Raw genomic sequence first — 27673 nt, forward strand, 5'->3', positions numbered from 1 at the left:
TTATCTGTGAGAAGGAAATTAAAACTGTGACTTACTTTCTTCACAAGCCAATTACAAACTTAAACTGAGAAAGCATTTCCTGCTAGGAGATCTACATCCTTTTGGTGGGCATCTTCATACTCTGATCTCCAAGGATGACTTCAGATTAATTCTAAATCTAAAAATGTGTTTTCTCTTAAAGTTATGATTATTTCCAATCAGGAAATATGTTGGCAGGATCTAGAGTCTATCTGGTAGTAGAGAACTATTTCCAAGCTTGTCTCTGCTCTATATTTTCCATATGATAGACATTGCATTAATATGCTGGCCTTATATAGTACAGTGTTTCTCAAACATTTTCAAGTGTGGCTCCCCAATGCTACAAAGTTACCAAAATTACATAAAAATAGCATACAAGTAAATATTCTCAATAAAGTAAATATTCTGTAAATAACAAGTAAATATTCTGAATAAAATATGAGTAAATGAAATCTTCATTCAAAACACTCAATAGTCTAATCCCAATTGAAAGCAAAAAACAAAAATAAGATTGGAAAAGAGAACAAAAACAAAAAGATGTGATAAGAAATTTAAAAACTATGCTAATCCATGATGAAAATAAGACAAAATGTCTTGTATGTGCACATATAGTAGTAACATTCATCGGGTGTCAGGGAGGTGGGAGAGGGGAGGAGAGGATGGGTATATTCACACCTAATGGGTGTGGTGGGAACTGTCTGGAGGATAGACATGCTTGAAGCTCTGACTTAGGCAGGGCAAAGGAAATATATGTAAACTAAACATTTGTATACTCCCATAATATGCTGAAATAAAAAAATTTTTTTGCTCAAGGCAAGACAAGTCTAAAAAAAAAAAAATTTTTTTAAAGTTAATGAAATATAGTAGACATTACTAATATTTTAAAGAATTCAAAAATGAAGGAAAACATTTTTGAATTCTTTAAAGCTAAAACACTCATTTTGGGAAAATGCTAACAATATAGCTATTAAAATCAAGAGCAAGATAAATATGTTTAATAGTTCATATTGAACATGGTTTAATAAGTTCTGGCCAATATAATGAAATGAAGATATATATTGGAAAGTAGGTTTTAAAAATAATGATCTTTCACAAATGACATAATTTTCTACATTGAAAACCTCAGATGAAAATTTGTATCTCATGATTGGACTACTACAATATAAATTTACAGAAATGAATATGTTCACTGGCTATCAGCACTGTCCAGTCCAAATAAACAGAAAAAAATCAATTTTATATAAAATATACAGTATTGGAAATAATTTTAATAAATGTGAAGTACTACTGTATGTGCTAGTTATATAGCTGCTAAGAGATTGGGTTTCTATCTTATCTATTTACTCCTGTCATACCATATGAATTTGTTCTTCCCATCGGATTGCCAAACACTAAAGAAATAACCTAAGAACTTGACATGTAAACAAAAGGAGTTTGATTAATTTGATCCAACATAAAAGTCCAACTTAAAAGGGAAATTATTTAAGCAAAGATGGGTCCCAGTTTGTGGTGACTTCATTGGCTGACAGTGTCTCCCTTTCAACCGTCCCAAGGTTCCTTTAGCCACTGCTACATAATGATATGATTCAACATCCATAACCCAAAGTGCAGCCAAATAAAAGAACTTGTATTCTGATGGTACAGTGACATTTGAACCCATAAGCCCCAATTCTAGTGAATCCATGAATATGTTAGAATCTCATGTAGTAAATGGGACCATGAATTAACGCTTCTGTTCTCAGATTTTCTCAGGCTTCTCATAGGACATCACTTCCTCCACCCATTTGAAGTTAGGTGAGGGTATATGACTCTGTTTGGCCAATGAAATATAAACAGAAGTAACAATATGTCACTCTGAGTGAAAAATGTTAAGAGCCAGAGCACCTCACCACAGAAATATCAGAAGTACCCACTGGCTTGGGTCCCTGAGTAACTGTAATGGCCAAAGTATCCCGGCCAACCCTCAATGAGAAAGAAAAAAATATTTACAGGTGTGGTGGTGGCTCACACCTATGGTCCTAGCGCTCTGGGAGGCCAAGGCAGGAGGATTACTTGAGCTCAGGAGTTTGAGACCAGCCTGAGCAAGAGCGAGACCCCATCTCTACAAAAAATAGAAATATTAGCTAGGTGCAGTGGTGCATGCTTGTAGTCCTAGCTACTTGGAAGGCTGAGGCAGGAGAATCACTGGAACCCAGGAGTTTGAGGTTCCATCAGTGAGCTATGATAATGCCACTGCACTCTAAGCCAGGGGAACAGAGTGAGACTGTCTCAAAAAAAAAAAAAATTATGTTAATAAAGAAATAGGTTCTAACTATGATATGTCACTGAGACTTGGGGGGGATTTTTTTTATTGTTACTATAGCTTTTGTAGCCCAGGTAGACTGCAGAAAGCTCGTTTTAGGCTTTTTACAGAACTAGAAGTAGCCATTGGCCACTAATTCAGTCCACACATAAGATTTCTACCCAATTGCTATCAAGCAAGAAGTTGGTCAAGTGAACTGTTAGTTTGAGTTTAAGCAGCAAGGATATATCTAACTCTGGCCATTGTGTTGCCACATTGTCACCAAAATCAAATGAGATATGAAATACTAAGATTAAAGTATTACTCAATGAGCTGAGGATTGTAGAATAATAATAGATTTTTTCCTCTTATTCTTTTGCAAAAATATTCCTCCTATATTTCTTTGGACTGAGCTGGTCCATTTTGAAAAGTTGAGGGCACTGTGTCCTGCCTGGAGAAGCTGTGTAAAACTCCCCTGTCTGACAAGGAGGGGAAATGGGAAGAAATCTGAAGAGGTAGAAGAGAAGAAAAGAGAAGATACAAAGAGATAATGGAAGTGTGTGCATGCTATAGCCTCTTGGATTTTTCCTAGAAGAAAAAATAACTGTTTTTATTTTAAAAAGAAAGAAAAAGTAGAGAGATAGGGACAAAATAGAGAAAGATGTAGTAAATGAAAGAGAGTAGAAGAAAGAGGTGTAAAAAGATCATTGGGAGGGGGAAAAGGCTACATAAGGCCACAAATTAAAGAGATTGTTGAATGCCTGCATGATTTTATAAGTACTTCAAATATTTTTTCTAATTAGATGAACACTACTGATATAATACTATTCATAAATAACCAGATCACCTTCAGCAGCACAAATTACATTTTCTGCTGAGTAGTTTATAATAAATAAATATTCACCAAAAGTGCATGCTTACTGAGATTGGGTCATTTAGAAACTTCCATTCCATTAAAAGTAAGTTTTAGTTCCCTGACAAAGGCCACTAGCCAAAATGTCAACTGCCTGTCCTAATGGATGACACCTGTAAGTAAAATAAACATATTTTTAATGGAATAGATGGTCAAAGTGACCTTACCTCAAGATAGCAAGCACTTTGGTGAATATTTATTGCTGAATTAAAGAGATCCTAATATGAAAGGACAGTAGTTTTTCTTCATTACCTTTCCTCGCTATATAAAGGAAGAAATTTTTTTAAATGCCCAAATTACCTTCAGAACTTACTAATCATTGACTACAAACATGATATGCATAATAAACACTATGAATAATTTGAAATAAACCTGCCAGGTCAGATTATAAATATTAATATAATGATGCTGGAATTAACCACACATCTTTTCAACCAAAAATTCTTATTCCATTTTATCACTGATACCTTTATCTGTTCTATATTTAGTTGGTTTGAAATATATCTTCTACAACATTTAGTTGGTTTAAAATATATTTTCAAACAATATAAATCAAAATCTAAAGCTACTGCTGATGTGAAACTGAAATGTCAAGCTGTCTTTTTCAAGTTAAAAATAAATTTAGTGATATAGTGTATTTTTAATTTTTAACTGGGGAAAAAGAAACTGTACTTATATTTAATGAATCTGGGTGAAAGATTTCAACTGCTGACAGATGAAGAAATGACCTAAAATATGGTAGTTCATTCAAATCTCCCAAAGAAAAACAATGCCAAAAGTTTTCTAATAAGATTTTTTTTGATGTGTTGAGGTAGATTTATAAAATCTAGTATTTTCAGATTATGAAGGATCCTGTAAAATCATGTAGTTGCTATCTTTTAAAGATTAATAAAGTCCTAGTTGAAAAAATGCAAAAGGATTAGCAAGATTCATACCCCAAGATATTCATAGAACTAGGACGAGAGCCTTAATTCTTTGTGGAGAAAAATAAAAGGTACTCCCTTCAAAGTTTTATGCTACTCTGCCTGAATAACAACCACTGTCCTAAAAATCCCTGCTTCATGTGTCATGTTACAGAGACTTCCTGTCTGATCTATATACTAACTACTTATTACTCCATTAAAAGATCACACTAAGAGTGTCCTGAAATAATGATACTTACTTATCTTTCAGGAATTTAAGAGCAGTTCAGCTGGGGTATCCTGGCTCAGGGTATCTGTCTCAAAAGGTTCGGTCAGATGTTGCACTGAGCTGCAACCAACTGAAGGCTTGAGCTGAATGATCTGTTCACAAAACTGACTTTGCTCACAGGACTACAGGTTGCTGCTGGAACCTTTGTTCCTCTCCTCATTGGATTGTCCACAGGGTAGACAGCTTCACCCAGAGTAATGCTACAGCAAGTGTTACAGCAGGTGGTCCCGAGGACAAACTGAGTGGAACAGAGAGTCGGAGAATCAAGCCGGCAGGCTTAGAGGGGCCTCACCACCAAATTCTGAGTACCATCTACCCGATTTTTCCAGCTTTTATTAAGTTGGGGGGGTCTGAGGGGTGGGGTACCAGGTGTAGGTTAGTTGATGTGTCAGGGAACATGTTAATATTGTGTTGATGCACCAGCCAACACATTTAGTGTTATGCTGATGCCAGGCAATAGACTAGTTGATGGGTCAGGAAACAGGTTTATTATGGTTATTATGCTGACGTGGGTCTTCTGTATGTGGGAGGGGTGGGTGTCTCCGGTGCTTGATGCACCAAGTAACAGATGGGGGTTTCCCTTATCAGTAAGAAATCCAAGAGACCATGCCTATTTTATAACCCAGCCTCAGAAGACATACTGTTATTTCCACTATATTCTGTTGGTTACACAAGACTAGACCTAACTAAACATAGTCCTAGTCACTCCTAAGTGAGAAGAGACTTATATAAGGGCATGAAGACCAAGAGGCAGGGATTATTAGGAGCAAACCTGACTACCACAGTCAGCTCCATAGTCTCCTATTGTAGTTATCTCCACGAACAAATTTAAATGACCCCTATATGTCATTTGTGTTTGGATGGGTAAATGCTATTTGGAGGTACCACATGTTGGGGATGTCCTTCTAAATTTAGGGAATTCTGAGAGAATCCCATTTGTTTTGGTTTGGATAAGCCTCCAACCATTTGTGAGAGTAGGGACTAACCTGTTTTGATTTGACACTCTACCAGGGCGTATTTAAACTGCAGTTCATTTATTTGGAACTTCTTGAATTTCTTTTTATATTGACTGTTTACCTGTTTTGGTGTATGGTATGTAAATGTGGAGCCTGTTAAGCTCTCTGTCTCTATCATCTTTTCTTCCTGCTTGGAATTTGCTGTCAATGGTATAACAAGCATAGTCCAAGGTTGGGAGGTTGAAAGACACCTCCATTGAAGGTTCCTCTTGTGGCAGGTTCTAAGGTCTGAGAGGTTAATAGATACCTCTGTGATAAGATCTAGGAGATTAGAAGACCTCTCTCTCCTAAGGTCTAGGAGATTAAAAGAAATCTCCAACTATAGAGGCAACCTGGTCAAGATGTGAGGATGCCTGCTATTGGAAAGGGAAGAGAAGTATGGAAACATAATATATACAGATTTATATGGCACTTCAGAGGACCTCAAGGTTGGAGTTCTCAATTGTATGTGTATGTGTTTAGATGTGTTTTATGTACATACATATATATTTTGTCTACATGGTACCAAAATTGGCTAATAAAAGGAGCTCTCATAAATTAATAAACCCAAAGCCTTTTCAAGTTCATGTGAATTTAGTAATCCTTGGTAAATAAGCTGGTTTTTAAAAATTATTGGTAAAATAAGAATGTCTTAAAAATTGTTGGCTTATAGTTTTGCCTGGGTTTAGTGGTCATTTTCATATTTGAAGGTGTCAGGGTTTGACACGAGTTATAAAACCATAAACCCAGCCAAAACAAAATGATATGAGTTTGTATGATTTCTGATAAGTTAGTAAAATGAAAACAACTAAATCTCCTGAGTTAACAGCAAAGTTACCTATGTTTTTAACTTTAAGATTCTTGCTTAGGTAAATAGTAGGTATGCTTAAACAAAAATAAGTGCTACTATTAGAATAAATAAAACTCTAAGTAAATGATAGCATAAAAACAGAAATGAGCGAAAGCTTATAAAGATATTTTGGTTTGGGTCTCTTAATTCTAGTTGTTGATGCATTTTCTCCCCTTGACTTCACTGTCTCTGGAAAGGGATACATAAAATCTGTTTAAATCAAATTGGAGGCTTCCCTTTGGCCTGGCTCACTCTTGATTTTTTCTGAGTACTGGTTGCAAGCCAGCCTGTTATGTATGTGTACATTGTGTTGCCATAGCAAAGGCTTTTTGCCTAAGAAAATTGAAAAAAAAAATCCTAAATTGTTAATTTTTGTATTCTTAGAATCCAAAGAAAATCTCAAAACAATCTTACTCTTTGGAAGTACTATTAATACATGTGCTCAAATTTACACTTAAGTAGAAAAGTGGTTTGAGACCATTTAGGTTGTTTTTAAAATAGCACTATCTTGATCCTTATGTAAAAATGTTATGACTTTGGGTCATTTGAAATACTAATAAGGGTTGATGTTAGAAGTTTATTCAGTCTATAGACAGGTGATGTCATGTCAATAAATTTTATTTTGGGATGTCGGTATTTTAAAAAAATGTAATTAGTTAATATCTTTAAGTAAGATGTGTTCTAAAACCTCTACTATATTTATAGAACTTAAAGATTGTTACATTATTTAGAATAGCAAGTCTTACTAGAATATTTACCTTTGTTATCTTGGTAGGTATTCTTCAGTTTAAAAGTAACAATTAGACCAGGCAGGGTGGCTCACGCCTGTAATCCTAGGACTCTGGGAGGCTAAGCAGGAGGATCTCTTCAGGCCATGTGTTCGAGACCAGCTTGAGCAAAAGCAAGACCCCTTCTCTACCCAAAATAGAAAAAATTAGCTGGGCTTGGTGGCATAAGCCTGTAGTCCCAGCCATGGCAAGGGGTGGGGTAGGGGTGAGAGTACAGTGCTGAAGTAGGAGGATTGCTTGAGCCCAGGAGTTTGAGGTTGCAGTGAGCTATGATGATGCTACTGTACTCTACACAGGTGACAGAGTGAGACTCTGTCTCACACACAAAAAAGTAATAATTAAAACTATTGTGATTGTTTCTTGGACCATGTTTTAAAATTCTTTTCTTCCTCTTTTTCCCCAAATTTAAGAAAACATGTTTAGATATGGAATTTGTTTAGACATAGAGTGACTTTACTGAGGCCATAATTAATCACATTGGCTGTATATCTAATATACACAGGCTATAAAAATGGTTAACAGAAAATAACTTGAAGTAATTATTGGGATCTAAGTATTCTGCCTCCTAGCTATACTGGTGCTAAAATTACCAGCTTTCTTTCTGTTGTTCCGTTAAAGGGCTTTATCCTAAAGACAGGAATTTAATTTATAAAGAAACTAAATTGAAAAGACCACCTATCAAATTAAATCAATCTACAGTTAGCTGCTTGTAAAATAAATTTTAAAAATTTCCATTTGTAAGGGTACCTCCCCCACTGCACCTAAATCACTAAAAACTTTTTAGGATAAAAAGGACAATGGCTCAAAGTTCATATAACAAACATTACCTTTGTTTAAGTCTAGGTTCTGTGCCTTGAGATGTAAATTTTGTACATTGTTTCATGTCTTTGGAAATGCAAATTTTGAGTTGCCTAGCAACAGTTGTTTAGGGCAATAAAACAAGTAATCAAGAAATCATTTATCTAAAGTGGGGGAGAGAAATTATTTGAAAACTGGCAAATGAAAAAATCTATAAGCTCTGCTTCTATGTGTCTATATGTCATAGTTTTAAGATTCTTTTCAGTAATTTGAAATCTTAAATTAATAAACAATCATAAAATGAGTCATTTCTGGAAACATAAGTTCAAAAGTTTCATCTATGTTCCAAGATTTATGTCTTTAAGAAAAAGTCATAGAAACAACTAAAAATACTTTTTATGACTTTAACATTACTGATTCTTTGTGCTTTGTTTTCCATAGTCAAGACAAATGTTAAGGAAATAGTGAAGTTTATCTCATATCTCCATGTAAACTAAAATAAAATCTTAAGGCTCCCCCCCACTGGCTGTCTTGGCCAGGGGGATATCCTAAAACTAAATTGCCTGCCACAAAGAGGGACATCCGCCTTTCCTCATCATGCCCACTCCCTTCTTGCAGACATCCTTTGTAACCCATTAAGAGGCCTAGGGGTATGTAAGACAAATATATAGGTCTTCAATTTACACAACAAATACATATCCTGTGTCTTGTCTCTGATTAACAAAGCTTCTTATCTTAAACATTGCAAGCCTTTAGACAAAGCTTTCATCTTTAACCAATTACAAGTCAAAGAATCTTTAAACCCACTTATAAGCCTTGCTCCCCTTTAAGCAGGCTCACCTTTTCAGGCCAAACCAATGTATACCTTCCACATATTGATTTATGACTTTACCTATAATCCCTGTGTCTCCCTAAAATGCATAAAACCAAACTGTAACCCAACCACAGAGAGTCCACTTGCTCAAGGCTTCTCGGGTGTGGTTCTGGGTCATGGGCCTCAAATTTGGCTCAGAATAAATCTCTTTAAAATTATTTTACAGAGTTTGGCTTCTTTCCTGTTGACATACAGAATTTAAAAACTCTTCCATTGCCAATTTCCTGCTGCTAAAACTACACACATCCTCCCTTTAGGCCCAGGAACTATAGTAGAAGGGTGTGTGTCAATCTCAAGGGCTGGAATTAGTTCAGACCTTCCAGGTCAAGGATGCATACATATATGCCTAAATAGCTGGCAAAATGAGGGACTTTGCCTTTTCAGGCCACATGGTCCAGGCATGCATCCCAATCATAAAAAATTTTCTACTTTACATATACTTAAAAGAAAATTACAGAGAAGATATCAAGATACTTGGTGACAAGAGATTCCTGGGTATAGTTGTTACCAGTTATAGAGTTTATACAAATAGACATATAATAAGCAACTTATCAGGCACCTCAGGACAAATTACTAAAGTGACTCCAAAAATACTGCTGTACAGCAAAAGTCTCTAAATTTCTTAGGTTACAGTGTTAACAATATTTATATTTTATATAACAAATTGCTATGAGTTTGTAACTAAACCCAAGATTATAATAGCTCAACACTTACAGATAAGTTAATTTTATATAACCCTGCTTTTGGCATTTGTTTTTTGCTCTTATGTTATAAAAGTTGATAAATGTCTGTCCATTTCCATTCGCATTCCCATCTGGCGTAGAATATTTAATTGGCTAAAAGTCTTTTGACTTTAAGTCCCTTGATCATAAAGATCCTACTAAGAGACAGGATAGAACCAAGGCAGGTAGCCACACCACCCTGACAACAATGGGACAAATAAAAGTTTGGCTATCGATGCTGCCTCTGGCAAATTTGGCCAAAAGGGGTGAAATGTAACCTAGGCATCTGCCCCAACTGAACAGACCCCTCTGAGCCAAGGGGAACCAACCAACCAACCAACCTTAAAACCGAGTTGCCAGCCATGAAGGGAAGGGAGGTTAGACACACCTACCAGTTTGTTTGATATCTAAGGCCAACAAACCAAATAATGGGGGATATTCATCTCCTCAACACTTGAAATTTTGCCTGGTTTTCAGCAATAGTTTTAAAAGGCACTTCTATTTGCATTCCTCTTGCTCCTGAATTACAAGAACTAGTTGCTTTTAAGTGGGAAGACAAAAAGTCTAAAGCCAAATGCCAATACTGTTAGGCTGTCCTTCCTCAAAGCTTTAAAAACTTCCTAACAATCTTTGGAAAAATTCTGGCCAAAGATTTGAGAAAACTAGTTTTAGGTAAGGGAATGATTTTACAGTATATAAACGATATCCAGATGTAGGGTTGATAGTCTGTTCATGGTTCTTGTTGTGCTCCAGACTGAAGAATGACCAGAAACACCAAAAGCAAGATATGCATAGAATGAAGTTTTCTGAGAAAGAACAAGATAGGTTTATAGGGCAGGAGCAAGACACATTTGCCATAGATGATGAATGGGCCCACTGTCGTAACAAGAGGCCCTGGTTATGGTCTGGTGTCCCATTTTATATTGTGTGGACTGAGCCCTACTCGTGGTTCAAACATCACCACTGAACCACTTTGATGGACAGTTAACAAGATAATTAGCCTTAGGTAACTCTAGGTCATTTTCCAGACCCTTATAGTACCCAGGCTGTCTGACCTGCAGGATGGAGAATTCCCTGCATTGTTTTGCAGATTGGCAGGGCATTCCTCTTTCCCCTAGGTATGGCAATTGCTTGGGGCAGGATCAAAGTGGGGCAGCACTAAGATGGGGGACCTGCCTTTGTCCTTCTTCCCCAGGTATGGCAATTGCTCAAGGCAGCACCAAAGTGGGGCACCTCCTTTTGTGCCTAGGAGAGCCAGAGATCCTTTACTATCTACCTAACACTGGTAGCCACTGAGATTGAATTTGAATCAAGGGAGCATGCTATAATGGTATTGAATTTACTGGCTGACAAAGGATATAAAGCATCTCAGAAAAAAGCTCAGATCTCACTTCCCCTTGTCAAATACTTGCAGTATGAATTGTCTCTTGGAACTTCAAACCTCCTTCAAGATTGAAGAGAGGCTATATAAATTGAATAGCAGTCCCTATCACTCGTAAACAGTTGCAAGGATTCTTGGGTATAGCCTGGTTTTGCTGGATTTACATTACTAACTTTGGGGTAATAGTAAAACCCTCAATAAAGCCTTAAAAGGGGAATAAAATAAATGACTTACTTGAACCAGAGAATGCCACAAAGCTTTCATGACTATACAAAAAATAAAAAAATTAATGACTGATTCCACATTGGGCCCCTGGACTTATATAAGCCTTTTGATTTGTTCATTTAAGACAGACAAGAAATTGGACTCAGGATATTGACACAAACTTTGGGGGATCATAAGCAACCCATATCTTATTTTTCTAAGCAATTGGATATGGTAACAAAGGATGGCCACTTGTCCGAGAGTGGTGGCTGCTACTTCGATATTTTACAGGAAGCCAAAAAGTTCATCCTTGGAAATCTAGTGTGTATTCACATCATGCATTATGAATCATCCCTACTAGACCAAAAGGGAAGCTTTTGGTTACTGGCAAATGGCTGGATTGGTAAATATCAGGCTACTTTGTGAGATAATCCTAATGTAACTCTGAAGGTAGTATCCACCTTAAATCCAGCCACCTTGCTGCCTATGGACTCTCATTCTCCATTCTGTGGTTACATTCAGATTATTGACCAAGTATGTTCTAGTCTCCAGGATTTGACTGAGCAGCCTCTGTTGGACACAGGGGAGGAGCTCTTTATAGACAGAAGCAGCCATATGGAACAAGGACAATGCAAAGCTGGGTTATGCTGTGGTTACTGGCCAACAAGTAATTGAGCTATAAGCCCTCCCCCCCTCAGGACATTTGCCCAGAAAAATAAATAAATTGCACTAACTAGACTGATTTTGAGTATGCCTTTATGGTGGTACATGCTCATAAAGTTATTTGGAAGAAATAAGGGTACATTACCTCTGAAAATAAGGACATTAAATATGGACCATAAATTCTTGAGTTATTAAGAGCCATTTTTACTGGCCAGGGAGGTATCCTGCATGCACTCCTGGGGACATCAGAGAAAGGTCTATGGTAGATTTGAGGGTCACAAGAGCCACCCAGCAATTGTCCAACCAATTGGCCTTAATCCTTTCCCTCCAATTGGATAGATAAGGGATCCATATTTGCACAATAGTAGATCAGCAAATGATGTTTCCCTGAGGCCAGGGGAAACTGATAACATACCAGCTCCCAGAGGGACAGGCAAACAGGAGCAGGTACTGTCGGTGCACCCTTTGAGTTTATCTTTGTCTGTGAGATCAATTAGAAACACCCCCTTGGGCCTATGATTATCTAAACAGTAGAACAATGGGGGACACTTGCTTGTTGGAAATTCTTACCACTCATTTTTTAGTCCATAACAGGTAAAAAACAAACAAACAAACAAACAAAAAAACCTGCCCACTAAAGTAACTCCCTACAGCTGTCTTAATTTGGGATGGAAATTCCATCTGAGGGACATTGAGCCAATATTCCCTGGGAGAAATCCCAGGAGGGGACAGGTACTTCTTTTGATATACTTTGCTACTTTGGTGGGAAGAGGGTTGTTGAGAGGCAACTCAACAATATGTACTAGAAAGTTTTGGATCCAAGCCCAACATGTTCCTTCTTCCTCGTACCCCAACTATGGCCCATTTCACCAGGAAGCAGCCGGACAGATCAATGTCCTGATTCCTCAAGATTGAAGAAAGCACTAAAAAGAAGGGAGGAGTTATAACTGGCTCCATGAACAAATTTCAATGACTCTTATATGTTTTTTATAATCCTCTTCCTTAATTAATTATATGATCTTTTGAGTTGTTTCCTAGAAATGGTGGATTTTCTGCAAAAGAGTTGAGATTCTGAAGTCCCCAAAGGCAGGCTTCCTGATGCCAGAACTCACCATCCCCTCAACCTGCCCCAGACACGTGGTCCCTCCTTAAAAGCCTATGGTCTCCATTAGTCAGAGAGGTAGTTTTGAAGTAGCTTCTCCTGTTCTCCCAACAAGAAGTCTGTCCTACTAAAAATTCCTTTCTTTCTTGGCAATCTTTTTTGTCTGTATAATTTGATCTTTGTGTGATAAGCAACTAGACCTAGGTCAAAACCCTCTTGTGGTTTCAACAGTACAATAAATTGATGTTATTCTCATATGCAAAATATACTCATCTACTCCCAAGGTCTACAAAAGTCTTATTTCATTACAGCAAAGTTATATAGGTTCTCTATATAAATAAGATCCAGATACAGATTTTTTGGCTACGGTTCCTCTACTTCTTGAGTAGAGTCCCTCTCAGTCTCAAGACCTGTGAACTAAAGAGCAAAGATATCTGTTCTGTCTATATTTGCACAAACACACACATACATATAGTGGGGGAAAGACATCAGATAACTTCTGTAGGTCTAATCAAAAAAGGAGAAAACAGGAGACACAGAGTCAGTGGTTTATAGAGATTCTGAAATCCAGCCAGGCATATGTTGGCAGTTTCTTAATTAGGGCTGGGCCTTATTCTCTGAAAATGATTCTTCCCAGCTCTCCATTCTGCCCTCTGGGCTCTTTGTTTCATCCTCTGAGTCATCCTTCCTTTTTCATGATAAATGGCCCATGTTTACAACTGAATAATTTTCTCAGTCTGCTTCTTGCCTGTATCAGTTCAGAGATCCAATGGTTTCTTTTCATTTTATATTCTCTGTCCCTTTGAATTTAATACAACAATGTTTATCACAACATAATTATCTTATAAACTTATGGGCTTCCTATAAAGCTTCATATTGGCTTTAGGCCACTGGGGGGAAAAAAAACATCTATAGCCACAAATAAGCCCTTCTCTAGCTGGACATTCTTAGAAAGCTGAGAGGGGACAGACAACACCCTTCATATTCAGAGAAGCCCTATTGTTTAATGAGAGGAGCTGTGAAGCACACCCTTAAGATTTTTACAGGAACTTTTTTCTACTTGAGGAACCACTTTAAATCTTCCTGAGGTTTTAATAAAGAGTTTTTTAGTCTTATTCTCATTGTATCTTCAGACTAGGAGTTCTCAAAGTATGGCATAAGAACCTTTGGAGGACCTGTAACAGAGGGAATAGCCTGAAAAATGGTATAACTGTTGTATAAGCTGCCCCTTTAAAACCTGCCCCACTCTTTTTAGGAATTATTAATAAAACCTGCATCCCTGCCCAATGCCAGTCATCGGGAGGGGCAGGGGAGTGTCCTTTGTTCTTTGTACCACAGGAGATGGTTTCAGGGAACTGTCTGGTCAGAAAGCACCGAGATTGTCTTTGCTGGAGATGAGATCAATTGGAACCATCAACTGTAGTTAAATAACAATACCCTGAAGCTGAAAACCCTCCCTTTAACATCTCTGTATATCTGCTTATAGATAGGATGGTGGCACTTTAAGACAAGCGTCTTCATTCTCCTCATTTACCAGCAAATTAATAAGCCTCCCTTTCCTTGTCCTCAAACCACTTGTCTTTATTTTTCTGATGCTGCCTTGGGGACAAGTGCCGAACTTTTGATCACAGACCTAAAGATACTTTCAGGGAGTATACAAAGTCACAACTATTTTTGTAATAACACTAAGTTGTAATTTGTCTTTTTCATTCTCATTATCCCATGTAGTGAAATTTTCCAGAGCATACATGACCTGTGATATCTTCATCTGTCTTCCAAAAAGTTAGGTATGAATGAAATTTACAAAAATGTAAACCAGTGATATGTTTCCATTTTTGTTTTGAAAAATGTGGTTATTTTAATAAAAATATACTATTTTCTTAACATGTGATAAGTTTTTAGTAATAGACATTTTGAATTCCTCAATTTTAACTTCTTAAATTAATAAATATTACACATGTACTAGAAGATCTTAGAGTCCTCAGCCATTATAACAGCGTAAAGGGACCCTGAAATCAAAAGGTTTGAGAACTGCTGTAATCAGTGCTCTGTTTTTCAGTGCTCCATTTTGAAATTTTCCTGCCCATTTCTTAAGGAGGAAAGACCAACATTTGCCCTCCTTCTTTCCAGTAGGCACTCCCATGCACAGGCTTTCCCTATCTAATTATGTGCTTGTCTAGAAGTTCTGAAGACTAGGTCTCAAAACAATCCAGACCCCCACCAGGAGATTACCCCAAGGCTGTAGTTAATCTATAGATAAAAAGCCTCTGAGATGATAGGAGCCCATTCACCAGGTGAAGCAACAATTCAAGATAGACATTATGTTGGCCAGCATCTCCTTGCCACTCCTGCAGGCCCTTCATACCAAATACCCTTTTTAAACCTCTACCTTCACCCCAAGACTTCAAAATGGGTTTCTTTGAGACATGAGCCTTGACCATTTCCCCACTGCTAGCTCTGGAATAAAGTCACTTTCTTTTCACTACACTTCATCCTTGTTATTGGCTTTTGCAAGCAGCGAGTAGCCAAGCCCGTGCTCCATTACAGTCCTACTTTATTTTTTAATATATTTAGGGGATATAAGTGCAGTTTTGTTACAGACATATTGCATAGTGGTGAAGTCTGGGCTTTTAGGGTACCCATCACCCAAATAGTAGAGAAGTACCACTTTAGATCATGTTTTGTTAACAAAAGACCATGTTTGTTCAATATATAGATTGCATTAGATATTATTATAAAGAATCTGCAACAGCAATAAAAATAATCAAAACAAAACCTGTACTGCAAAGAATTCCAGAAGAGCAGTGTCTGACTTACAAACGAGAGTAGTACTCTAACAGGCTTTTTGTAGATCAAGCCTCGCATTCAGAATTACATTTTGTTCTATAGAAACAATGTGTGGACCACAAAAACCCAATGGTGAATTTTCCACACTGGACTCCACCCACAATAAACAGGAGTCATCTAATTTTCTTTTCTTTTGTCTGAGAAAGCTAGCTACAAGCAAGATCTCACTTGGTTATAACAAATATGGGTACATGCCCATGCACAAGCCTAAGCCTAGTGAACAAATCAGATTAAAAGGAAAGAGTTGATGCAATACAAATATATTGAACATGTCTATACTGTAGGAAACATTTTCCTAAGATAGTTGAACTAGCAGAGCCACTGTACTATCTGAATCAGAACAATTAACAATTTAGTTATATCTCCAACCTAGCCAAAAGCCAGCAAAATAATTGTTCTTATTAATATGCTCTCATCTGATATTTTAACATTATCTCCAAAGAAAGCCGTATTTTTGTTAGAGTTTAAAGTTTAAAATCAAGTATTAGATTAAGTTGATTCTTAAGTAAGATTTCAGTACTGATAGGTGAAACATTGAGTATCTTAGCTTTCAGATCATTTTGTGCATTCAAGAAATGTCTGTCACTTCACTTTAGTTCCATGCTCAATCATTTAGAACAAAACACAACACAACAAAAATCTCAATCCATTCTGCCAGCTCAACAAAAGCTTTTGTGTGGGTGTGTGTTAGAAAGTAATTATGAGGTTTTTATTTCACTAATTATTCTGTAGCCTTTGAAATGTCAGTGTAGGTCAAAGTAGCAGCCAATGTTTTGAACCAAATCTGAATTAAAATAAGGAGGCTACTGCAGGAATAACAAGAAAAGGAATCAACAGTAAAGTAATTTGACATTATGAGCGATGGAAAATGAGACTCAAGGTCACAAGAATTTAAAGTTTCTATCTAGGAAACCTGAAAAACCTCAGTCATGCAAAATTTATTTCTTAGATTTGGCATGTCTCTATATCCACATTGCAATGATGTTCTAAAAGAAATAGAAATTGAGACATAAGTAATGAGATTATTTTAAAATATAAAAATTATAAAATTGTATAGGGCTTTTTCTTCAAAGTAGTCATTTTAGGGGATTATGAACTTATAAATATTGCATAAGTATTTTAAATATTTTTCTTAAATCTTTAGGAATTATTTTCTCAAGCTGATTTCATAATATGAAGATAGATCTTGCTATCTAATAACAAAATTCCACTTCTATAAATATTATATTGTGATCTTTCCTAATCAACAAAAAGTAAGTACATCTTCTAAGAAGAAAACATGAGTAAGAACATGAGACAAAATGACTGATTGCTCCTTATAATAACTAATATGTATGAATAAGCTGATTTTGCTTTAATAAATTATCCCAGGAAGGTTAGTAGACTTAGGTGTACCACTGATTTCCCTGACCCCAAACCCTTAGGATCAGCAAAGTTTACACAATGAAAGCAAACCAGATTGAAGTAAAGTGATTCCATTCATTTCAGTCATGCTCATGACTGATACCCAGTGTCATGACCAAATTGATCACACAACGGTCTCCATCAATCTTTGCAACAGTAGAATTGAGCAGATTAGTTGTGCTGTGGCCTGTTCATTTCACTTTCCATAGATACAGCTCAATCTGAGAGGAGCAAGAAGAAGAGTAAGTTAATTAAGGATGGAGGGCTCACTCTGATGGTTATGACAACCATCTCACTTCTCTCCCCAAATTTTGATGTCTTGGTGGGTCTAATGTGTTCTGCCCATTTTGCTTCTTCGTGTGTGTTTTCCAAATTTATAGCCTTGACATCATCTCAAGCCCCTTCTCAGACAAACTGAGTCAGACTCTAAATTTTTTTTGGGGGGGTGGGGCAGAGTCTCACTTTGTTGCCCAGGCTAGAGTGAGTGCCATGGCATCAGCCTAGCTCACAGCAACCTCAAACTCCTGGGCTCAAGCGATCCTACTGCCTCAGCCTCCCAAGTAGCTGGGACTACAGGCATGTGCCACCATGCCTGGCTAATTTTTTCTATATATATTAGTTGGCCAATTAATTTCTTTCTATTTATAGTAGAGATGGGGGTCTCGCTCTTGCTCAGGCTGGTTTCAAACTCCTGACCTCGAGCAATCCGCCCACCTTGGCCTCCCAGAGTGCTAGGATTACAGGCGTGAGCCACCGCGCCTGGCCCAGACTCTAAATTTAACAAGATCTCCCTCTACCCCATGATTTTTATGCATGTCAAACTTAAGAAGCACTGGACTAGCCAATAGCTACTTTTGGAGTTATGGAGCTCTCAAAATTAAGTATGCTATTTAGAAGAAAGTTTAAAATACTCTGGACAGCTTGAGATCTGGATACCAAATGAGATTTTCAGAAAATCTCTCCAAAACTAACTTAAAACATCACCTTTCCTAGAATTGAGCTGTACCTGGAACACAGACAATCTTGCAGGGATCCTCAAACTCTTTAATCAGGGGGCCAGTTCACTGTCCCTCAGACCATTGGAGAGCCGTTGGAGAGTGCGGCCACATTCCACACATGCGCACTGTGGGCCCTGGATGAGTCGGCTGCTAAGCAGGACAGGCAGTGGCAGCAAAAACACCCGGTGGGCTGGATAAATGTCCTTGGTGGGCCGCATGTGGCCTGCAGGCCATAGTTTGAGGACCCCTGCTTCATAGTTTACTGTGGCTTGCTTGATTCCTGACACTGTAACCCAGTACTGTCTAACAGAAATATAAGCCATAAAAAGGTGAGCCACACATGTAATTTTAAACTTTCTACTGGCCACATTAAAGAGATAAAAATGAACAGGTAAAATTACTTTAATAATACATTTAACCCAATATACTCAAAATACCATTCAACATTAAATCAATGTAAAAATAGTTTACATTTTTTGCACTAAAGTCTTCAAAATCTGGTGTGTAGTTTACACATATAGCACATTTCAATTAGAACTAGACATCTTAAGTGCTCAGTAGACACATGTAGCAGTGTTTACTATATTGGGCAGCACAGCTCTAGTCCAAAGACTAGAATTATAACTAAACCCATATTCCTTAAATCCTATGTATTCTACTTTGCTGCCTATACTTTTTTAACCACTTATGTTTTGATACATGCTTTAGAGATTTCTCTTATATCTTAATTCATTGCTGATTTGTGTGTATGTGTGTATGATTTTTTCCCAATTTGAAGCGTGCCTAAGTAATGGGACCTATAGCTTTATTAAATTATTAACTATTCCTAATGAGTTCTGCTTCCTTCCACTTTACTAGGTTAGGTAAGTACTTCTTAGGATATTCTCCTTGCTTGTCTCCTGACCATTCAGAATGTGGAAAACAACTCCCAGATACCCTGTTGTGAATTTGATAACATAGGAGATAGGCTTCTTTAATCCTCAATTTATTTGTTAAAAAAAAAGAAGGGTCCCCATAACAAAGTTACAAAGTTGTGAGGATTAACCAAGGTAATGCCCTGGTACTCCAGTCCAGTGCCTAGCACATAGTAAGGAGTCAATAAAAACTATAATATTTATCATTATTTTTAGTCTCTAACTTCAATAATAGCTAAGGAACTAAAATTAATAATGTGACAGCGTTGAGATCTAGGCAGAAATAGATTACAGAAAGAATAAACTTTCACATCAAGGCCATCCAATGTTAAAGCAATGACTCACATTTTAAGTGTTTGTTTTAGCCAACATTCTCTTTTGCTACTAATTTCTGTCTTAGTCAATATAAAGTAGGTTATTTTGTTAAAAAAAATAAAACTGAAATCTCAGAGGTTTAATACAACAAGGATTTATTTCTCATTCAAGTCACAGTCTGACGTAGGTAAAGTGGATCTCTGGGATGACAATCTTCCTAGTGGTGACACAGGGATCTAGGCTATTTCCATATTGTTCAGCTGACAACGTCAACACCTGGCCTCCAAGATTCCCAAAAAAAGGAACATAAAGCATGAATAATCAGTCAAAGTTTGTAAAAAAGGCCCGGAAATGGGACACATTCTTTCCAACTATTTTCCATTCATCAAAATAGCTACAACCTGGTACAAGTCTTCCATCTACACCAAAAAAAGAGACTATGAAACAGAATTTGGAAAACACATAACACTATTTTGGGCACAGATTGATATTTTGTGTATTTAGAGTAAATAATGCATTATTTATTTTTTAGAGACAATGTCTCACTCTGTTGCCTGGGCTAGAGTACAGTGGTGGGATAATAGCTCACAACAGCCTTATATTCCCTGGCTCAAGTGATCCTCCTCTACCACAGCTTCCCAATAGCTGGGACTACAGGTGCATGCCACCATGCCTGGCTAATGGTTTTTATTTTATTTTATTTTTTCATTGTTTTTGTAGAGATGAGGTCCTGCTACGTTGCTCAGGCTGGTCTTGAACGCCTGGGCTCAGGCGATCCTCCTGCATTGGCCTCCCAAAGTACTAGGATTACAGGCATGAACCATTACACCTGACAGAAATGCATTATTTTAAAAGAGCTTTCCTCCCAAGTGTCAGAGTATACACAGTGAGTTATATAATGGATGGAAGGTACTGAATCAAAGACTTAAGGAGAAAATGACATCCCAGGTTTGTATGAGTGTAACAGTCAAAACTTGAAATCAAGGGAAAATTGCATATTTGTTTTCATTTAATAATATCTATCTCATATTTATATAGCCTGGTACCAGTCTTAAAATTATGTGTTTTTAAATTTCTATAAATTATTATATTGTATTTTTACAGAGCCTTGAATCATAGATGATACTTTTTCTATTTTACAGATCAATAAACTGAGTATTGGGAGGTTCAGGGACTGCCATACATGGTGTCTAATATCAAGGGCAGAGCTCTTGAATTATGTGGGAAATCTCCATTTTCAGACAGTACCAGATACTTAGTTTAGTTGTCATAGATTGTTCTTTATTCTACTTTGGAGACCATAGGAAGGGCTAATCCTTTTATATCACAACCTTTTTAATAATTAAAGTCAATCGTACCTGTTTCCCAACCCTAATCTTTTTAAACATTTCTTTCCAAACTTTGTTGATGGCATTGTTATCAGACTTTTATTTTCCTGATATAATGCTCTAGTTTGTCAACATCCTTCTTAAAGCTGAATGCCAACAGTTAAACACAGCATTGTGTAAGTGATCTGAGATTGCCATCTCTCTTTAGCAGGTGCGATGAATGGCATGCTTAATCACATACTCTACTCTTCCTATTAATATTTCAAAGATACTCTCTTCACCCTGGCTCCTTAAACTTGACCTACATGCCTAAGGCAAACACCTAAATATCACCTGGGAGCTCTGACTTAGATTCATTGGCTTTTGTTTCATTTTAAATCCTGGAAAAGTTCAAATTGAGATCACTTGGGTAACCGTAATGAGATCCCTGCATTTTGAAGAATCTATTTTCATGTAACAGTACCATGATAAGAAAAAAAGAAAAATCCTTCATTTAAAAATAGGCTGATGATGTGTCAATGCAGGTTTGTGGATTTTTAAAAAATGTACCATCCTGGTGTGGGGTTTTGATGGTGAAAGATGTTGTGCATATATGGGACATGAATTATGTGGGAAATCTCCATACCTTCTGCTAAATGTGCTATGAATCTAAAACTGCTCTAAAAAATAAACAGTACTTTTTATAAAGAGAGAAAAACTAAACTCCAAAAACATTTTTAAATTGAAAATAGGCTGATTTTATTATCTGAATTCTTCCAAATAATTACTCTGGGTTTTAAAAGGGTTAACAAGATACCAATTTTTTTTAACAGAAATAGAAAAAACAATCTTAAAATGTATAAGGAATCACAAAAATCCCCAAAAGTCAACACAATTCTTGAGAAGAAAGAACAAAGCTGGAGACATCACACTTCCTGATTCCAAGTTATATTACAAAGCTACAGTAATCAAAACGGTATAATACTGACATAAACACAAACATACAGAACAAAATAGAGCACACTGAAATAAATCCACACATTTATAGTTAACTGATCTTGACAAAGGGACAAGAATACTCATTGGGAAAAGGATAGTCTCTTCAATAAATGTTGTTAGGAAAACTATATATATATGTGTGTGCAAAACAATGAAATTGGACTCTTATCTTACAGCATGCACAAAAATCAACTCAAAATAGATTAAAGACTTAAATATAAGATCTGAACTTCTAGAAAAAAAAATAGGAAAATCATCTTAATGTGGGTTTTGGAAATGATTTCATGGATATGATACCAAAAGCAGCACAAGCAACAGAAGCAAAAATAGACGTCAGACTAAATCAAACTAAAAAGCTTCTGCACCATAAAGAAAGCAATTAACCGAGTAAATAGGCAACCTCAAAATGGGAGAAAATACATAGAAATGATAAATCTGATAAAAGGTTAATAGCCAAAATATGTAAGGAACTCAAGCAACTGAATAGCAAAAAATAACATAATTTAAAAAATGGGCAAAAGATCTGAATATACATTTCTCCAAAGAATACATACAAATGGCCAACAGACATACGAAAAGATGCTCAGCAACACTAATCATCAGAGAAACGCAAATTAAAATCACAATGAGGTATCACCCCACACCTATTATCAAAAAGATAAAAGATAATAAGCCAACAAAGGTGTGTAGAAAAGGGAACCTCTAAACCACTATGGAGAATGGCATGGAGGTTCAAGCATAAACATAATAATGTATAAAATAAATGACATAAAGGTCCACATCTATTCTTCAGAGACAAAACAGCCCAGTAGAGATGATTTTTTAAAGAACTCCGCATCCTGAGAAAATAGGGAGGTGCAAAAGACTGGAAAGGAGAAGGGACACAATTTGGAACATAATTTGGAAAGGCTTTCCATAGCTTAGGGGCTATTGTTAGGATATTGAAGGAAGCAAAGGCCAGGTTTGAGGAAACAAAAGATAGATGATGTTACAAATGGAATGATGGCATATGTAAAGACTCATAGGAAGGAGAGAGAAAAGATAAAGTTTCTTAACCCTCAGTTCCCAAAGGAATTCCACACATACACCTTAGAACAGGGTCTGTCTGCCCATGAGAAACTAACTCACCTTCATTACAAGAAATAATGTGTAGGAGTCTTGTGAGTACTAACCACAAAGTAGACGCCAGCTCACATATATGGTTTTTTCTCGACTTCCCAAATCAGATCTTTTGTCACATTAGCTTTGTCTGAGCAAAGCAAGACTCTAGAATGAGACTACTGACAATTAAAGAAAGAAGGGAAATGACTTTCCAATGTACTATGTTTTCAAGTGGAATTGGATTTGTGCATTGCAAAAAATACATTGGTTTGCTGCTTCTGAGAGGTTTTCACTTGATTTAATTTAGGGCTTGGAGCATGTTAACATTCTAAAGACTTTAGAATGATAAACATAGACTACTCTAATGAAAGTTTATACCGAATCTTTCTCAGCCTACATTTTTTCACAGAGCAAAATATTAAATTTCAAATCTGCTATTATTTAGCCATTGTGGATTTTTCAAGGACAGTGTTGACAGGTAAGTGCCACAGATGCAACTGACAACAATATATAACTCTCTTAAAGAATGGTAGAAACCTCGGAAATGTCTCCAATAGACTTTGCTTACAAAACCAGGTTTCTAAAAATCAGACTATTTCACATCCTGAAATTCCAGCCATCCTCCATGTTATTTTTCAGAGGGAACAGTCTGAGGGCAACTTTAGACAGCATTTTCAGGAGGATGTAAAATGCACTTCTTGAATAAAAAAAACATTCCTGTATAATAAAACCATTATTTAGCATTTCCTTTTCTGCCCCTCACTATCTGGATTTCTCTTTTACTCAATTCCATGATTAGGCAGAATTTCTATCTTTTCTATCAAGGACATTTAAACAGGCTGTAGATTTCAGGCTTGTTTTGTGCATGGCTCTAAAAATGCAAAGAGCTTTGTTTTAATGTATTTGATTTTCTTTAGAGTCAACATTCCTTCTTGCATTTAAATGTGATGATGTAAATCAGAGCTGACACTATGAGTACTGTCTGCTATCTGTGCTTGGTCCCAATATTTATGTACCTCCTGCACAGATTCCAGCACATTCTACCTTGTTTATACTAATCACTATTACACCAAGTGAATCAACATTGTTATAGTTTACATGTAAAATAGCTTCTGCATAGAAGAGATTGATGATGATTCATGATAACACAGAAAAAGCACAGAACTCCAGACTTCCAGACACATCATATAATGGAGTTTTATATTCAGTTCTATATGGACAATTGAACAACCCTTAAACTGCACATAAGACACAGTACACGCAGCATCATTTTAAAGATGGGGAGGTGTCTCTAAAATGTGAAGTCTCACACAGTTTGTCCTTCAATTCTGGAATAGAAGCCCTGTTTCTTTAAACAAACACCAAATGATGTTGGCTTGCAGCTTGTGTCTATCTTGCATAAAAAAATGTGTACCTTTGAATACTAGACTTACACTTAGCACTGTGAGATGCTTGCTCTCTGGAACAGCAGGTCCAGGCCCCTGGCTCACCTGCACTCTGAGGTGCACACTCTCTCCAGGGCTCATGATTACAAAGTGGAAGAGCAATGAACTCCTCTACCTGTTGTTAATTCACCTTTTCATTCTCTTTGCTCCCTTTCACTGACCTTCTAACTCCTCTTTTCTCCCCTCTTCCTCCCCATTCCCTCTCTCTTCTACGTAGAAAGTGTAAAATTGAATGTTTATACAAAGATTATGTAATTCATTTCCCTGGTACTGCCGGGATATGTGCTTTGTCAGGCCAGTATTGCTATGCAGCTCACAGATCCACAGACATTTTTTCAGCCAGAAGAGAATTAGAGATAACCCTGCGAAGTGCTTTCCAAATTATATTTTAGCAGTGGAATCTATGGTTTGTAGAAAATTCTACAGAATCACATTATATAAAATTGATGAAAGTAGAGTTCCTTTTTGAAACAAAGAAGCAAGGAGGGCACAGAGTCCCTCATCTTCATCCTCCCTCTTCCCTTCCAGAAATTTTGGTGTCCTCAAACAATTTAAAGCCCTTGATTTTCTGCTACCCCCTATCTGAGCCCAGAAAGATCAAGTATTTTATCCCAGGTAACATATCTTTTAAGTTACCAGGACACAACTACAACCCAGCTTTCTCTATCTGGGAATTGTAGGTGATTCTGCTCTTATGTTAATAAAACATGAATTTAGTGCTGAAGAAAACAGAATAACCTTGAGTGAGAGGTGGAAGAGTTATATAACTTCAATAAACATTTATTTAGCATTTATACTGCTAGGTAGTGAGCAGGTGTTACATATATAAAAAAGAAAGATTCATTTCTTCAAGGTGCTTAGAGTCCAGTTGGTGGAAAGATGTGCAAAACCAAACCAAACACAAAACAATAATGCTGGTGTTTGCAAAATGCTGAAAGAACCTTCAATCTTCCCCATGGGGTAGTACAATGCTTCATAGATGAGCTAGCATTTTACTTGTGACACAGAGCAGGAGCTAGCCAGAAAGGGGACATTTCAGGGAGAGGATCCAGCATGTACAAAAGCGTGGAGGAATGAAAGGGTACAGTGTAATCCAGGAACTGCAAGTAGCCTGGTGGAGCAGACATTGAGGGAGGAAGAATGGTGGTCAATGAAGTTGGAGAAGTAGAAAGTACCAACAAGCTATTTATCTTGTAAGAAAGCAGGAAGAATTTGAGAATTGGAGGAGGCGGCAAATTACAGCTGTGACAGTGAGCGTGACAATGAAATACAGAGTCAAGGGAACTTAGTTACACACTGGGTGTGGTCACTGAGGGCAAGAGATAAGATAGGGCCAGGTTTCTGGCTTGGGCAATTGGGTAGATGGTTGTTAATTCCTGGGCTGAGAATATAGAAGGGAGGTCAGATTTTAGGCTCTGATTAAAAGATGATAGTTTGTTTTTAAATATCCTTAAAGAAGATTTGGATTTCTGATGGAAAAGTCTCAAGCTTTTATATAAAATGCTGAGAGGTACCGAGAGTGGGAAGAGAGGGCCATGTCATCTGGTATGTGTGACCTATGGCTCTGAAAGGCCACACGAGTTAAAAAGACAAGAGAGTAGGGGAGAGCGCCTTCAAGGACTCTAACATCCCAGTGAAGAGTATAGAATACAGTTCCCCCAAAGACGACTGAAAAGAGGCCACCAGAGGTGTAAGAGAACACCCCAAAAAAGAGAAAATCATAAATGTTTGTACCCTAATATCCTGAAATAAAAAGACATAATAAATAAATTGAGAGAGAGAGAGAGAGAGAGAATCATCATGGAAACACATGAGGAAATAATCCTGGAGACAATCGGCCGAGTGGGTCAAATTCCACAGAGTAGCACCGTGAGGTGAGAACTAAACATCCCAGACTGTGTTTGGTGACAAGGAGGTCATCTGTGATCTTTGCTGGGCAGTTTAGTGGAGCCACAGAGACAGAGGCTGAAGCCTATTTCTAATTGTTTTCAGAACAACTTATAAAGCAAGTAGTAGAGATATTTATTGTAGATTGTTATTTCAAGAAATGTTGCTATTAAAGGAAGGGGAAAATATGGATTTTTGGCTTAAGGAAAATGTTAGGTAAATTTAAGTGTTGGGTTTATTTTCTTGTTTTTTTTTTTTTTTTTTTCATAATGAGAAAGACTTGAGAGCTACAGGTAAGTGAAGCTGGCAAGGTTGAAGACCCAGGAAAGGGAGAAATGGCAAAAAGAACACCAGCCACAGGAAGCAAAAAAGGATTCCCTAACACGGGAGATAATAGCAGTCTTGAACAATCAGAAGATGGGTACAAACTGAGTAGTTTGTACTCAGTTTGGGTACCACCAAGTTTGTACTCAGATGGGTACCACCAAGTAGTTACAGAGAACTTGAAAGTATCCTTCCCACACACCTAAATGCTGGAATTGGGAAAGGAGTTGGCAGGACAAAGATAGGAGACAGACGTTTGGAAGAGTCCCAGAATGAAATAGCTGAGGAAATAAAACGTACTATCATGGATGTGAATAAAAATTGCCCATTCGTGTTGAAGTATTACTGAGCTTAGAGACATGAATTTCTGGTTCCAGCCTAGTTGTAGGCAGACGTCCACTCTTAATCCTACCCTAGGGGATAGGAAATGTGGCAACAGTATTGTGAGACGTAGCAGCATTATCCTCAAGCACTAAGGACACACTGGTGCAGACGAGAAGGAAAGTGTGCATTCTGAAAACTGTCAAAGTTAGTAAGAGGCTCGGCTTCCCCCATGAAGATTTCAGCATCTACCTCCAAATTCCATCCTGCTCTCTTATGCCCCCTCTGGGCAGAGACAAGCCAAACTTCTCCTCCTCCTACCAGCCACATACTCACACTACTTTGTATTTACTTTCAACTCTAATTTCCATTTTTCAGTGTCATTTAGGACTGGCAACAGCCATAGGAGACCCTTCTAGTCCGCTGTCCACAGAGGCCATTTGTAGTACATCAGAGGTCAGGTATGTTATCTCCATTCTGGGGAGATTATGCTGTATACATAATCACCAACGCGCTCTATCTCGATACAGCCAGTTAATAACAATCTGTCTTTCCAACGAATTCGGGAGCTGTTGCTTCTGCAGAGTGTTTTCACAACTGAAATTGCTCTTAGAGATAGTAGAGGGAAAACTCAAATTAAGTCATTTCCCTCCTACCCTTTTGCTACCTACTTGGAAATCATTAGTACAAATGATAGTTAGCCCAGCAATAGCAATGCAATCAAAACAACCACATCCATCTCAGTGAACCACGTCGCCAGCTTGGGCATTCCATTGGCTGCTAATTAACAGGGGCACACATTAACGGCCCCAGCAGCAGGGTCAACACAGCACTAGTAGTGCCTTAATGCAGACAGAAATGATAGATATTAAAGTCTTTTTCCCAGCCTCAAGGAAGCGGGTTGGGGGAAGGTGGAATTAGAAGCCGCTCGGCAGCAGATGTCACATGGAAACAGCCTGGCTAAAGCAGCAGGCTTCTTAAACCTGAGAGGAGGAGAAAGTGCTACATGAAAAAGAGTTACTGCTTCTGGG

This window comes from Microcebus murinus, chromosome 6 (assembly GCF_040939455.1).
Source record: "Microcebus murinus isolate Inina chromosome 6, M.murinus_Inina_mat1.0, whole genome shotgun sequence".
Lineage (NCBI taxonomy): Eukaryota > Metazoa > Chordata > Mammalia > Primates > Cheirogaleidae > Microcebus > Microcebus murinus.